This window comes from Hyla sarda, chromosome 13 (assembly GCF_029499605.1).
Source record: "Hyla sarda isolate aHylSar1 chromosome 13, aHylSar1.hap1, whole genome shotgun sequence".
In the NCBI taxonomy this organism is placed as follows: domain Eukaryota; kingdom Metazoa; phylum Chordata; class Amphibia; order Anura; family Hylidae; genus Hyla; species Hyla sarda.
Genome location: NC_079201.1, coordinates 11,088,801 through 11,100,953, shown reverse-complemented (window position 1 = coordinate 11,100,953; position 12,153 = coordinate 11,088,801). Strand labels below are relative to the sequence as shown.

Genomic DNA, 12,153 nt, shown 5'->3' with positions numbered 1-12,153 from the left:
TAGTGTTTTTTACTTTTTATTTTATTTTGTGTTAGTGTAGTGTAGTGCTTTTAGGGTACAGTCGCACGGGCGGGGGTTCACAGTAGTTTCTCGCTGGCAGTTTGAGCTACGGCAGAAAATTTGACGCAGCTCAAACTTGCAGCCGGATACTTACTGTAATCCTCCGCCCATGTGAGTGTACCCTGTACGTTCACATTGGGGGGGGGGAACATCCATCTGTTGCAAAACTACAACTCCCAGCATGTACGGTCTATCAGTGCATGCTGGGAGTTGTAGTTTTGCAACAGCTGGAGGCACACTGGTTGTGAAACACCGAGTTTGGTAACAAACTCAGTGTTTTGCAACCAGTGTGCCTTCAGCTGTTGCAAAAGCTACAACCCCCAGCATGTACGGACAGCGGAAGGGCATGCTGGGTGTTGTAGTTATGCAACAGCTGTAGGCATACTACTTTGGCTGGGGATGCTGGGGATTGTAGTTATGCAACAGCTGGAGACACACTGGTTTACTACTTAACTCAGTGTGCCTTCAGCTGTTGCAAAACTACAACTCTCAGCAGTCACCGACAGCCAACGGGCATGCTGGGAGTTGTAGTTATGCAACCACCAGATGCACCACTACAACTTCCAGCATGCACTTTAGCTGATTGTGCAAGCTGGGAGTTGTAGTTACACAACAGCTGAAGGTACACTTTTCCATAGAAAGAATGTGCCTCCAGCTGTTGCAAAACTACAAGTCCCAGCATGCCCATAAGGGCATGCTGGGAGTTGTGGTGGTCTGCCTCCTGCTGTTGCATAACTACAGCTCCCAGCATGCCCTTTTTGCATGCTGGGAGCTGTTGCTAAGCAACAGCAGGAGGCTGTCACTCACCTCCAACGATCCAGCCGCACAGGTCAGTCCCTCGTCGTCTCCGCCGCCGCTGCTGCTCCTGGGGCCCCGATCCCAACAGGGGCGCCGGGGATCGGGGTCCCCAGCACCCGGGGTGCACGTCCCGCACCCGCTCACGTCCTCCGGAAGAGGGGCGGAGCGGGTTGCGAGAGTGACACCCGCAGCAGGCGCCCTGATTGGTCGGCCGGTAATCCGGCCAACGAATCAGGGCGATCGTGAGGTGGCACAAGTGCCACTTCACCACTGCTGGCTCTGGCTGATCGGGGCCGTCTCTGACGGCCCCGATCAGCCAATAATTCCGGGTCACCGGGTCACTGGAGACCCGATTGACCCGGAATCCGCTGCAGATCGCTGGACTGAATTGTCCAGCGATCTGCGGCCATCGCCGACATGGGGGGTCATAATGACCCCCCTGGGCGATATGCCCCGATGCCTGCTGAACGATTTCAGCAGGCATCGGGGACCGGCTCCGCTCCAGATGGTTGCGGGGGGCCGGTAAAACACATGACGTTCTCATACGTCATGTGTCCTTAAGGACTCGGAAATGGAGACGTATGAGAACGTCATGTGTCCTTAAGGGGTTAAAGGGGTACTCCCGTGGAAAACATTTTTTTTTTTTTTTTTTTTTAAATCAACTGGTGCCAGAAAGTTAAACTGATTTGTAAATCACTTCTATTAAAAAATCTTAATCCTTCCAGTACCTTTTAGGGGCTGTATACTAAAGAGAAATTCAAAAAAGAAATGCATTTCCTCTGATGTCATGACCACAGTGCTATCTGCTCACCTCTGCTGTCCATTTTAGGAACTGTCCAGAACAGCATATGTTTTCTATGGGGATTTTCTCCTGCTCTGGACAGTTCCTAAAGTGGACAGCAGAGGTCAACAGAGAGCACTGTGGTCATGACATCAGAGGAAATGCATTTCTTTTTTGGATTTCTCTTTAGTATACAGCCCCTAAAAAGTACTGGAAGGATTAAGATTTTTTAATAGAAGTGATTTACAAATCAGTTTAACTTTCTGGCAGCAGTTGATTTAAAAAAAAATTAAAAAAAAAAAAGTTTTCCACGGGAGTGCCCCTTTAAGGGGAATGTGTCAGCATTTAATTTTTTTTAATAAATGAAATTATTCTATCAAGATAAAACATTTCATTTATGTATATAGTTTTAGGACAATGTAGTTTTTATGTTATTTATTAATAAAGTGTGTACTGGGGGCTGCCATTACTGTAGCATCTTTGTGGTGTGTCACTTTACAACACCAACACAGTTGCTTTATGGCAGGCACAGGGCATAAGGGATTTAAGACTGAGAGTGTCTCATAGAAAAACATTGACTGCTTAAAGGGGTACTCCGGTGGAAAACATTTATTTTTTAAATCAACTGGTGCCAGAAATGTAAACAGGTTTGTAAATTACTTCTATTAAAAAATCTTTACCCTTCCAGTACTTAATAGCAGCTGTATGCTACAGAGGAAATTCTTTTCTTTTTGAATTTCTTTTTTGTCTTGTCCATAGTGCTCTCTGCTGACACCTGATCCCCGTATCAGGAACTATCCAGAGCAGGAGAAAATCCCCATAGCAAACCTATGCTACTCTGGACAGTTCCTGACATGGACAGAGGTGTCAGCAGAGAGCACTGTGGACAATTCAAAAAGATTAAATTCCCTCTGTAGCATACAGCTGCTAATAAGTACTGAAAGGATTAAGAATTTTAAATAGATGTCATTTACAAATCTATTTAACTTTCTGGCACTAGTTAATAAAAAATAAAAAAAAGTTTTCCACTGGAGTACACCTTTAAGACTAAGAGTGTCTCATAGAAAAGCATTGACTGCTTACTGCACATGTGCATAGCACAGGCTAGGTAAAATGAAAGGGGGAGCCAGCACCATTTTCTTGAAGTCCCTGAGGAGCAGTGACCTATCAAGAGACATCTAGTCTGTTCTTTAGCAATCTTCAGACACCAACAAAATGGTGACAGTGGAATTGAAAAAACTACAAACCCCCTCCCCCTTTCCTTTTGCACATAGACAGAGGAGGAAGGTAGATGGGCGAGGTCTAATTTGCGGCAGGCATACAAGCTTTCACCAGATTCTTCATGTTAGCTCCCTCTGATGGTCAACAGTGGGAGATATGAAAAGTTATTATTAAATGTTTCATATTTTGTGACAAGTACATTTTTTTAAAATCATATTTGGTGACACATTCCTTTTAAAGAAGCAGTCTGGGAATTTTCATTCATGCCTTGTGCTTACCTGTTTTATCTACTGTGGCAGGCATGAGTTTTCAGCCATTTGTGACCATCCATCAGTGAAATAAGTTTCATAATGCTTCCTTCATTTCTATGAATCCTCTGGCTGAGGGTGTGGCGTTTGATCATTGCACCTGGTCTTGTAATTAGACTCATAAGTGGGTAGAGGTCAGCTCACAATGTGCACAGTTTTGATGTATTTTCTTATTCAAAGTGAATTCGTTATTCAAAGGGATGCGATCCATTAGCACAATTGAGGTATATTATGAAGCTTTGAAGTCTGTAGGCATGCCGCTGTGAGAGCTTTGTTATACGCATTGGCGTCCATGTGTATAACAAAGCACCTTACTAATATGATGTTACAGATATATTGATTTTAGATGTGGGTTTCTTCTTGTAAGCTGTGACGTCATGTCACAGAGAGCAGAGCTCTGTCCCTCCTTCCCTCTCTTGTCAGCACGGGAAAAGACCAATGATTTAAAGGGGGGAGCTGAAATTACTGTTAAAGGGGTTATCCAGGAAAAAACTTTTTTTTATATATATATATATCAACTGGCTCCAGAAAGTTAAACAGATTTGTAAATTACTTCTATAAAAAAATCTTAATCCTTTCAGTACTTATGAGCTTCTGAAGTTAAGGTTGTTCTTTTCTGTCTTAGTGCTCTCTGATGACACGTGTCTCGGGAAATGCCCAGTTTAGAAGCAAACCCCCATAGCAAACATCTTCTAAACTGGGCGTTTCCCGAGACACGTGTAATCAGAGAGCACTTAGACAGAAAAGAACAACTTTAACTTTAGAAGCTCATAAGTACAGAAAGGATTAAGATTTTTTAATAGAAGTAATTTACAAATCTGTTTAACTTTCTGGAGCCAGTTGATATATATAAAAAAGTTTTTTTTCCTGGAATACCCCTTTAATTTAATTTATGACTTATCATTAGATAAGGCAGCAGTAAGGAGTACTCGGCCACAGTAGTTATCCTAAGAACGGGCTCACTGCTGCCTTATCTAAAGAGCCATAAATCTATTGAGTAGTAATACCTGTTCCCCCCCTCCCCCTTCAAATCAGTGGTCTTTTCCTGTGCTGACAGGAGAGGAAGAGGGATGGCAGCTCTACATTTAGAGCCTGTGATGTGACGTCACAGCTTGTAGGTAAAAAAAACATTGCCGAAAGAACTGTTTCATAAGACAGAATGTTTTATAATCGGACACCTGTCACATCAAACTAGAACAGTTTCCCATACAACAAAGAGTATATTGACTAGTATATAGTAGTAAAAGGCTTGTACTTTTTAATTTATTGTACATTGAAATGTATTCCTTTTTTTATTCCTTTAGGGGAAGCTTTGTAACCAACAAACTGAACTAAGATTCGAGGAGTCGCAACGGGAAGGGTTAACAGATAAATACGGGTTCAAAGGGAAGAGATACAAGAAATCCAATGTGACAGATTAAAGGGGTACTCCGCTCCTAGACATCTTATCCCCTATCCAAAGGATAGGGGGTAAGATGTATGATCACATAGGTGTGTGTGCCGGCTGCGGGGGTCATGATGTCACGCCACGCCCCCTCAATGCAAGTCTATGGGAGGGGGCGTGGCTTCCGCAACGCCCCCTCCCATAGACTTGCATTGAGGGGACGTGGCGTGGCGTGACATCACGACCTCTGCCACCTGCTTCAAGCGTTCGGAACAAAATGGTTTGACGTTTAGAGGAGAAGTGTTTTTTTTATTATTTTTTTTTACGATTAATAGACTGAAATAAGAGACGGAATACCAAGGTGAATCACATGACGGGATCTGTCATAGCGAGGTGAGCGCATACAAAAAAAAAAAAACGACTGTCTGGATTCCAACCTGCAGAATGCAAAGCAGCATGCGCTTCCCTTTGAATTCGCAATCCCAGCGAAATACGATTAAATTAAAATCCCACATGCAATATTAACAAAGGAACGGCTGGAAGACCTCTGCAGAAACTGCGCCTGCGAATTAAAGTTTAATGTTTCCTGGCGAATGGCGAGATGAAGAATCGCTATGAGGCCGCCTGACCGGAGAGAAGCTGATGAATGCTGGGAGAGCGAGGAAAACAAATATATAAAAAACAATCAATTGGGGCAATGATATATAGGACATATTTGTTACATCGATTCTTAGACACTTAATAAAACATAAGAAAAATATATTATAAGACTGGAGAACCCTCACCCTAGTTAGTCTGTTCTCTTCCATATCGAATACTAATCTGCAGATTGTATACAGAGGAGTACAATGCATTGTAATCATCTACAGTCTGTATTATGGACAAGATCCGCAATACCTAATGGTGGCTACAAAGCTGGTACGAGGATTTTTGCCACCCTAGGCAAAAGCTAATTTTGCCGCCCACCGGCCCCCCTTTGGCACGCCCCACCTTACTACAGGGGATACACACTGTAACAAACCTCCTCCTCATGTAATCTCCTTACTACTGGGGTGACACATTGTAACAAACCTCCTCCTCATGTACTCTCCTTACTACTGGGGTGACAGGGTGACACACTGTAACAAACCTCCTCCTCATGTACTCTCCTTACTACTGGGGTGACACACTGTAACAATCCCCCTCCTCATGTAATCTCCTTACTACTGGGGTGACACACTGTAACAAACCTCCTCTTCATGTAATCTCCTTACTACTCGGGTGACACACTGTAACAAACCTCCTCTTCATGTAATCTCCTTACTACTGGGGTGACACACTGTAACAAACCTCCTCCTCATGTAATCACCTTACTACTGGGGTGACACACTGTAACAAACCTCCTCCTCATGTAATCTCCTTACTACTGGGGGGACACACTGTAACAAACCTCCTCCTTATGTAATCTCCTTACTACTGGGGTGACACACTGTAACAAACCTCCTACTCATGTACTCTCCTTACTACTGGGGGGACACACTGTAACAAACCTCCTCCTCATGTAATCTCTTTACTACTGGGGTGACACACTGTAACAAACCTCCTCCTCATGTAATCTCCTTACTACTGGGGTGACACACTGTAACAAACCCCCTCCTCATGTAATCTCCTTACTACTGGGGTGGCACACTGTAACAAGCCTCCTCCTCATGTAATCTCCTTACTACTGGGGGGACACACTGTAACAAACCTCCTCCTCCTCCTCATGTAATCTCCTTACTACTGGGGTGACACACTGTAACAAACCTCCTCCTCATGTAATCTCCTTACTACTGGGGTGACACACTGTAACAAACCTCCTCCTCATGTAATCTCCTTACTACTGGGGTGACACACTGTAATAAACCTCCTCCTCATGTAATCTCCTTACTACTGGGGTGACACACTGTAATAAACCTCCTCCTCATGTAATCTCCTTACTACTGGGGTGATGCAATGTAACAAACCTCCATCAAGAGTGCGCTCTAGGCAGCTGCCTATTTTGCTTAAATGGAAAAGGACCTCATTCATCCAGGCGCTGCCGGTTAGATCATCAGGTGCACAAAATGATGCAATGTATACCTTGGAATATTTTATACATAAAAGTTTATTTAAAAATAATAAACAACATACAGATTACGCGTTTCGAGGGTGACTCCCCTCTTCCTCAGATCAAGTGTGCTGTCATACAACAAACAGGTAAGTATTTATGTGAAAAAAGGGCACCAAAACACCTAAGGGGGCGTGGCCAGGAAATGGGATGTAACCAAAAAGCAAATGTAAACAGGTATGGTAAAGAAAAAGAAGTAAAAAACTAAAATGTTGTTTTAATAGCATGAGACATATGTCTAACTAAAATATAACATCCTGGGATCCTGTATACAATATTCCAAGGTATACATTGCATCATTTTGTGCACCTGATGATCTAACCGGCAGCGCCTGGATGAATGAGGTCCTTTTCCATTTTCCGTTTGATGACTAAGTCAGGACGTATGTGCCTGTGACCTCCGGCTTGCAGCCCTCCTTTGGACATCAGTGAGTACCCCTATATGGGGTGATATGCGTTACTTCTATTTACATCTGGTGAGCAGCCACCTATAAGTGCCGTGGGTTTCTCCCACATTTACACTTGCTGTTTGTGTTTAAGGGTAATACACGAGGCGCCGTTCCCCGGTCTTTTTATTTTGCTTAAAGGCAGAGCCAGCCCTGTACATAGAGAACTAAGACCACATTTCCAATATTGTAAAAAATAAAAATAAATCAAAAGCCAAATTTTATATAAGACATTTAAAAAAAAATAAAAAAAAAGTAAATAAGTCTCCTATGTTACATTCACATATGTGATTAAAATTATCGGTTTACAATTAGTTAATTGCGGTTGTAGTAAAGGGTATTCCAATGTATACTGCGGTATACCCCGCACCCACAGCGTGGCCATTGATTTTAATGTTCATCTGCCACGTGAATTACCCGATTAACCACGGACAGTCTAACAAGGATTAGTGTCCTCATTCAAGGCATTGTAAGTGAATTTGGTGTCCTTATTCTGTGTGTGTGTGTATATATATATATATATATATATATATATATATATATATATATATATCATGACCGAAAGCGGAGTACCCCTTTAACATAGTGGAGTACCCCCTTTAACATAGCGGAGTTCCCTTTAACATAGCGGAGTACCCCCTTTAACATTGCAGAGTACCCCGTTAACATAGTGGAGCACCCCTTTAACATAGCGGAGTACCCCTTTAACATAGCGGAGTACCCCTTTAACATAGTGGATTACCCCCTTTAACATAGCGGAGTTCCCTTTAACATAGCGGAGTTCCCTTTAACATAGCGGAGTACCCCCTTTAACATTGCGGAGTACCCCTTTTGCATAGTGGAGCACCCCTTTAACATAGCGGAGTTCCCTTTAACATAGCAGAGTACCCCTTTAACATAGTGGAGCACCCCTTTAACATAGCGGAGTTCCCTTTAACATAGCGGAGTACCCCTTTAACATAGTGGATTACCCCCTTTAACATAGTGGAGTTCCCTTTAACATAGTGGAGTACCTCCTTTAACATAGCGGAGTTCCCCTTTAACATAGCAAAGTACCCCTTTAACATAGTGGATTACCCCCTTTAACATAGCAAAGTACCCCTTTAACATAGCGGAGTTCCTTTTAACATAGCGGAGTACCCCTTTAACATAGCGGAGTTCCCGTTTAACATAGCAGAGTACCCCTTTAACATAGCGGAGTTCCCCTTTAACATAGCAAATTACCCCTTTAACATAGCGTAGTACCCCTTTAACATACAGAACACCACAACCTATTCCGGTCCGTTCCCCATCTGATCGGTTTCCACACCGTCAGCTTCTAAGGAGACATAAACCCGAAGTGACGGGAAAGTCTTGATTGACGTGACCAAGCCGTCCGGCGCGGCTGACACGAGGCCGAGCCCGGTGACCTACATCGGTTTCCTTTTTGATGTTTGACACAACACATTTTTTTAGATATAAATGAATCTATATGGCCGATATTCCCAGCTTTACCGCCACAGTATTGTTCTGCTACAAGGTCAGACTGTCATTCCTTATCATTGTCCCGGAAATATAAAGGGGGCAAAGTGCTCAAATACTTTATAACAACATCATAAACCACATCAAATATATAGTAACATAATAAATAATTCAGTAAGTCATGACTGCACTCCAAAGAGATGCCCCAAAACTAGACTGAATAGGGGGGAATGTAGTATTTCTGGACCTCAGTGCACCCCAACCATCATGTGCTGTTTATAGTATTGTGTCACATGTGGCACAGGGGCCCCTAGAACTCATCAGACACCAGGGCCCGGATGTGACTTCAAGCTTTGCACCCCCTATAGTAAATGAAGGTGATTATTTTGTGTTTTTTTGGGGGGGTCAAAACAGGACTAGTTAAACAGTGCCATCTGTGTGCTTCCAGTACAGCTACACCTATACATTTCATGACTGTAAGTGGGTCATGTGATCCCCACTCTGACTCTCCCAACCATCCAATACTTAGTGTGTTTGAACAGGGTGTCAGTTGTGGGTTGTCACTTCCTGTGGACTACAGAATGATATCACCTACCAGATCCTTTCTACTAGCTCCCAGAGCCCTCTCAGCTCCATCTGCTATCTCTGTGGGATCAGGATATATAGTAGTTATATACATCCCCTCCAACTCTATCTGTATACTGCTGCTGCTATCTCTGTGGGATCAAGATCTATAGTAGTTATATACATCCCCTCCAGCTCTATCTGTATACTGCTGCTATCTCTATGGGATCAGTATATATAGTAGTTATATACCTCCCCTCCAGCTCTATCTGTATACTGCTCCTGCTATCTCTATGAGATCAGGATATATAGTAGTTATACACCTCCCCTCCAACTCTATCTGTATACTGGTGCTATCTCTATGGGATCAGGATATATAGTAGTAATACTCCTCCCCTCCAGCTCTATCTATATACTGCTGCTATCTCTATGGGATCAGGATATATAGTAGTTATACTCCTCCCCTCCAGCTCTATCTGTATACTGCTGCTGTTATCTCTATGGGATCATAATATAGAGTAGTCATACTCCTCCCCTCTAGCTCTATCTGTATACTGCTGCTGTTATCTCTATGGGATCATAATATATAGTAGTCATACTCCTCCCCTCCAGCTCTATCTGTATACTGCTGCTATCTCTATGGGATCAGGATATATAGTAGTTATACACCTCCCCTCTAGCTCTATCTCTATACTGCTGCTCCTCTTATCTATATGGGATGAAGATATAATATTCCCCAAATTGCTATTTTATCATATTTGTGCAAATGTGTAATTTTTACTGTGATTTTGCAAAATCACTGCTAAATCATCCAAACTTCCAACATGTGAACACAGCCTAAAGACTTCAAATCTTCCTAAAACACAATGTAAACTGTCCCCAACTCACTCATGGGTCTAATGACTTCACCTGGGTAACCTCCAGCACCAGCAGCCTATTTAGACGACCAGGTGCAGTAATCAAACACCACACCCTCTCTCTGCACAACCAGAAAATGTGTGCCAAATGTAGGCATTATTACAGAACCATAACAGTAATGAATTTACATCCAAAATGGACCCTATCCAATGCCTGCCACATCGGCTAAAATGGGTAAGCATAAAGCATACACCAGAACCTCAACATTATTCCTTCATAATAGCCTATGCTGTACTATATTCACTAAGGACTTTTTCAAGTCCCTAATGAAAGGAGTTAATGGAGTTTCCTTTCTTTTTGCTCAGTTTATAACTAACAGAACTTGTAATACTTTTTTTTGTCTTCAGGGTTTCTTACAATTAATCCATTTCTTTGTCTCGTTATTATAAGACAAAACACACTGAGAGATCATTCGCAAAACACAGATAAAGAGAATGCAAGGACCTGTTCTTAAATGGAGCGAAGAGGAAGAGAGAGCACGAGAGCCTATGATTACACTGAAGGCCTCTCGCTGGTCCCTACATTATTCACCTGACCCCTATTATATAGGAATAAATCACTTTAATCTATATTAATGGGCTTAAAATTTCCGGCGTGTCCTTCTATGTATCTAAGAAGAAAATTATAGATGTGTTTAAAAGATTAGTGCTACATATTCAGGGTTTAACCGTCACGGCGAAACTATTGTATCCATTGACTATAATAGAAATCGCTCAGCTAAACCTATAATAGGTTTTATGGTACCTTAATTATCCCTCATTTATAGGGTAATTGAAAGCAAGTACATTAAATGCTATTATACGGGGGGGGGGGGCAACTCTGAGACCACCACCCACAGCTGCACAAAATGGAAGAAGTAGTCTGCAAACATATATATAGTACATCAAACAATGATAAAATGACCAAAACCCATCCCTGTCCCTGCTTGATTGACACTTAGCTGGAAGCCGAGCCCTGTTTTCAAATCTCTCACCTGTGCATGCTTTGTATGTGCAGTGCAGGGACGAGATTTGGAAAACAGGGCTCGGCTACTAAGTGTCAATAAAACATGGGAAGGAAGGGGAAGGAGGAGGCATTTTCAGCCCTCAGCACTTCAGGGGCATGGGAACACCTCTGAGACCACCACCCACAGCTGCACAAAAATGTCTCCTGGGAGAAGTAGTCTGCAAACATATATATATATATAATACATCAAACAATGATAAAATGACCAAAAATCATCCCTGTCCCTGCTTGATTGACACTTACCTGGAAGCCGAGCCCTGTTTTCAAATCTCTCACCTGTGCATGCTTTGTATGTGCAGTGCAGGGACGAGATTTGGAAACAGGGCTCGGCTACTAACTAAGTGTCAATAAAGCATGGGAAGGAAGGAGAAGGAGGAGGCGTTTCAGCTCTCAGCACTCCAGGGCATGGGAACACCTCTGAGACCACCACCCACAGCTGCACAAAAAGGTCTCCTGGGAGAAGTACTCTGCAAACATATATATATATAATACATCAAACAATGATAAAATGACCAAAAACCATCCCTGTCCCTGCTTGATTGACACTTACCTGGAAGCCGAGCCCTGTTTTCAAATCTCTCACATGTGCATGCTTTGTATGTGCAGTGCAGGGACGAGATTTGGAAACAGGGCTCAGCTTCCAACTAAGTGTCAATCAAGCATGGGCAGGAAGGAGGAGGCATTTCAGCCCTCAGCAGTTCAGGGGCATAGGAACGCCTCTTTGACACTTGGCACTAGGGAATAAAATAGTTTTTTTCTATATTGTTGAAGTATAGATCATGTGTCTACTTAGCTGGAAGCCAAGCCCTGTTTCCAGATCTCGCACTTGTGCACAGTTTGTATGCGCAGTGCAGAAACTAGATTTAGAAACAGGGCTCGGTGTCAAGCTAAGTGTCAGTCAAGAAGGGATAAAATTGAGAGGGGAAGGAGGAGGTGTCACTGTAGGGAAATATACAGTAAGGGCAAGTACCCACTTGGCGTATACGCAGCGTTTTTCACGCTGCACAAAATCTGCAGCAGCAGCGGGAAGTATCCCTCGCTCACCATACACACAAGGCCTTCCGGCGGCATCTTATTTCC

At 43.0% G+C, this 12,153-nt stretch overlaps 2 protein-coding genes across 2 annotated transcripts in view; one reads left to right on the top strand and one right to left on the bottom strand.

The window, feature by feature from the left end:
* UTP18 (UTP18 small subunit processome component) overlaps nucleotides 1–4,496 on the top strand; it is a 173,647-nt gene extending 169,151 nt beyond the window's left edge. The window contains exon 15 of the mRNA XM_056550619.1: nucleotides 4,473–4,496. The gene's annotated coding sequence lies outside the window, so the exon portion shown is untranslated. The remainder of the gene's footprint in view (nucleotides 1–4,472) is intronic.
* The window catches only part of CA10 (carbonic anhydrase 10), a 197,536-nt gene that overhangs the window by 129,816 nt on the left and 55,567 nt on the right, over nucleotides 1–12,153 (bottom strand). The gene's annotated exons all lie outside the window — the stretch shown is intronic.